The sequence below is a fragment of the Populus euphratica genome, unplaced genomic scaffold, assembly GCF_000495115.2.
Source record: "Populus euphratica unplaced genomic scaffold, PopEup_1.0 scaffold247.1, whole genome shotgun sequence".
In the NCBI taxonomy this organism is placed as follows: Eukaryota; Viridiplantae; Streptophyta; class Magnoliopsida; order Malpighiales; family Salicaceae; genus Populus; species Populus euphratica.
Genome location: NW_011500129.1, coordinates 834 through 5327, shown reverse-complemented (window position 1 = coordinate 5327; position 4494 = coordinate 834).

Here is a 4494-nt window from a genome sequence, read left to right as displayed (position 1 = left end):
GGGGGGGGGGGCGGAGCCAAGTAGTAGCAGAGCATGGCACCGTTTTTAAAGTGTTTTTTTAAATAAATAAATTATTATTTATCTAAATTTTAAATTAGTATTTTTTATATTTTTAAAATTTTAAAATATTTATTCAAAAATTAAGTAAAAAGCAATAGTTAACGTAGTAATAATTAACGAGAGGGCTAACCGGAGATGGCCCACTCAAGTGCTATAGGGATGCCCCCACCCAATCTATACACGTAAGCAAGTAATCCGGTGTACTTTTTGCTTAAAGAAACAAAGAAAAACAAATTCAAATGTCTAGGAGGTTCAGATTCTCCTAAAATGGTTTTTCTTCGTTTTGTGGACAAACGCCTTTTTACTGTGGGTAGCACATTGGTTTCCTATTCAATCGGCGCGGCAGTTATGGTTTATTAGAATGGTGATTATAGTTATTTTTAAAAGTATTTTTATTTAAAAATATATAAAAATAATATTTTTTATTTTTTAAAATTATTTTTAACTTTAATATATTAAAATATCAAAAAATATTAATTTAAAATAAAAAATTTAAATTTTTTAAAATACAAAAATAAATAAAGCTTATATTTTCACCTCGTTATGTACGCTACAACTAGAATGGCAGGTTTAGAAATTATTTTTTTAAGGGGTTTGGTCTTTTTTTTACAAGTTTTTATTTTTTATTTTTAAATTATTTTTTATATTTTTTATTGTTTTAAGATAGATTATAAAGTTTAAAATATGTATTAATTATTGGGGAAAAAATAATTAATTTTTTTATGACAACTTGCATGCAAAATACCATAAAATAAAGTATAAATTTTATATAAATAAAAATGAAATTACATATACTTAAAAAAATACTCAACTATAAACAAAGACAAAAGTCATTTCACACAGTTTGCATACAGTATATCTCATGTTGTTTTAACAAATATCATATTAATATTTATTTGATGAAATCTAATACAACATACTATAAGAAAATTTTTAAGAAATTACATATTTAAATAATATAAATAAATATAAAAACATTCAAATCAAGAAAAAATTACAGATTAAATCAATCTACGAGCTTTTCCTTCTTGCCTGCAGCTTTGAAATGGAGGCCAGTACGGCTTTATTAAGAGTATGTTTTGTATTATAGTAATTATTATATTTATGGTCTGGAAAAAATATTTTATAAAAAATATTTTTAATTAAAATTAGTTTAAAAAAATATATATTTAGTTAAAATTATCATTAAAATTAAAATTAAATAAAAAATAATTTAATGTGTTTGGTTAAAAGAGTGCTTTCCAAATTAAGATTATAAAATAATTATAAAATATTTATTAATATCGATGGTTTTTAATTTAAAAATTATAGATTTAACAACTGTTATTACATCATAAAATAAATAATATTGATATCAAATATTTTTTATTGTTCCATTAAACTATATGTAATTTCATAACGTATGAAATATATTCAATAAAGATTACATTTTTCATGGTTTCTTAAGCGCACAACAACATCAGATAAGATATCATTAAGAACAAAATTGAAATTGCGATCAAATTCTGCAAATACTACATCATCAAGCGATCTCCTTCTAATTTTTTTAATAAAATAAAATTAAAAATTAAAATTAAAATTAAAATTAATTTTTTAACCAAGTAGAACCCGGCAAGAATAAAATTGGGATTGCAATTAAATTTTACAAATATTACGTCATCAAGCGATTTCCTTCTACCTTTTTAAAAAAAACACAATTAAAAATAAAAATAAAAATTGAATTTTTTTAACCAAGTTAAACCCGACAAGAATAAAATTAGGATTGCGATCAAATTCTGTAAATGCTACATCATCAAACGATCTCCTTCTAATTTTTCAAATAAAACATAATTAAAAAATAAAAATTAATTTTTTTAACTAGGTCAAACCCTATTCAATACACTTAGCTTTGGATCCGACCCGAGTTGGCTGAAACAATGGCCAGAATAGTGGAAAATGACTCCATTGTTCACGTGAACACTGGAGTTTTACTCTCCACTATTCACTCAATTAATTGAACAGTGAAGAGTTTGCTCTTCACCATACAAAGACACAGCAAGAAGAAGCATGAAAAATTGCTTCAACTGAACCTATGGTCAAACCTTATTTTTTGTGGGTCTCATATACCAAACACACAACCACTACTTATAACCAAATACTAGATTATTGAGTTTGAAAAAAAAAAAATAGTAGCTGCCGCAGAGCCAAACGCCCTTAATCCTGCAAAGTGACTTGAACCCAGAAAAATAGCATAGAATTCATTTTAAAACCAAGATTCTAAATAATGGTTTTGTTTAAAATCATCAATGTGTCATTCTTCTAAAAATTTATACCAACAGTGTTATTTTTAAAAAAAATCTAATTTTTCTATTCTTTTTTTTGAAGGTATAAAGGAAAAAAAAAGCACCCTTCTGTCACAAACATGCCCAGTACAAGACTTTGGTTCTATTGTTGTTCATCCTTAATTCTTGCATTTCAGAGTATTTTTTTTTTACTCTAGCATGGTAAAAAAATAATAAAATAATATAAATGTAAATTTTTTTAAAATAGTAAAATTTAGAAAACTACGGATAAATCTATGATTCATAAGTTACAAGTGTTATATGTAGCTCTTTCAAATTGCAAAATTGATGGACACAGAATTCAAAAAAGAGAAAAGAAAGAGGAGAGAGAGAAAAAAGATCTCAAAGGCACATCAAAATTTAGATGACGACATCACGAGTACTATTGAAAAGATCTCAATGAGATAAATCCAACAACATTAAAAAAATATCACCAACAACAATCATCAGAGTGGGCCATTTAAATGGCTCAAAAACAAATAAGACCTAATATCTTTAGATAACTTATGCGGCTCCCTTTATCTACCCTTTTTCCATTGCCCATTCATGTTACAGAAAAGCAACATAAGAATGAAAAAGGATGACTTCATTTTTCTTTTTTAGGGAAACATTACCTATGTAAGTTACATAAAAAGATAACACTTGGATATATATTTATACTTTTGTCATGAAGAAGGTAAGGCTTGAGTAACGCAACCATTACTAGAAAATCAGATAAAACCAACAGAATTATCAACGGACTTTTTTGTCTGTAATTTTTACTGAAATATATAATTTAATCTCAAATTTTATCGATCTATAATGACAGACCTTTGTTGTCGGTAATAATTATTGATGGCATCAATTTCGTCAGCCATACAGTCGGTATTTACAAATGGAATAATTCCATCGGTACATACCAATTGTATTGCCGATGAAATATATAGAATTTTGAAAAGGAGAAACATTATGATTATGTGGAATTTTTTCAGACGATGTTATCGACAGAATGATCGAGGGATTTAAATCGAGATCTCTGTACAGTGATATGGCCCATTCACTATCAGAACCATCGACGGGATGTATCCGACATTAATTCCATTGGTAAAAGCCAATATATACACACTCTGTCAACTCTCTCCTCCTCTATTTCTCCTTCTTCTTCCTCATCCCAACTCTCTCCTCCTAAACTGTAACCAACCACCCATCCCAACTCTTTTCAATACAAGCACTCAAGTTTCTTATACTTTCATATATGTTTACAATATTCATTCTCAGATTAATTTATTATGGATTTCATCATTTTTTCGAAGTAAATCTATACTTTTTAGTTTTAATATTTAAATGTCAATTTTATTTTTTTATTTTTTTAGTATATATATTTTGTTAACATGTGTACTTGTTTTATTGTTATTTATTAAAGAAACTTGTAGTATAAATATATAATTTTGTAGTTGTTATAGTTTGTTTTAAATTTTGTCAAATTGTATTTGTTTATAAATTGTTGAAATTTTGTTTGAATTACACTGAATTAGATGTGTTGTGATGAATAAATAATAGCTTATTTAACAGGTCCGTTTTAATTTTTATCAATTCTATTGTAGAGTTGTGATTTTTGTAAATTTATATATGTATAAATTTGTATGGATGTTGATAATTGATAATGAATATTTAACATAAGTGTTTTTTAGTTTGTTGGCTAATGTAGGGGCAAACCAATATTTTTGCAAATTTATTTATGTAACATAGTTAATTAATATATGTTGTCATCATAATTTTACAAAGGTTTGATAGAAGTTATGGATAATCATTCATTGATGTATTGAGACTCACCTAAGGATTGCAAATGATGGGTTATTGTAATAGGGTTTAGGATATTATTAATTTCACAACATCTATTCCGATGAATTTTACTAATGGTGGTTTTAGGTGTCCATGTAAAAAATATAAAAATAAAAAGTTTCTGCATCAAGATGTTATAACGATGTATCTTCTAACCAAAGGGTTTATGAAGAACTACCTGTAAAAGTATGCATACGGAGAATTATTTATTCCTAATGAGAATATGGTAGAAAGGGTGACTGAATCAATTTATAGTGCTAGCAATGTGTATGAAGTTGTAAATGACAATAGT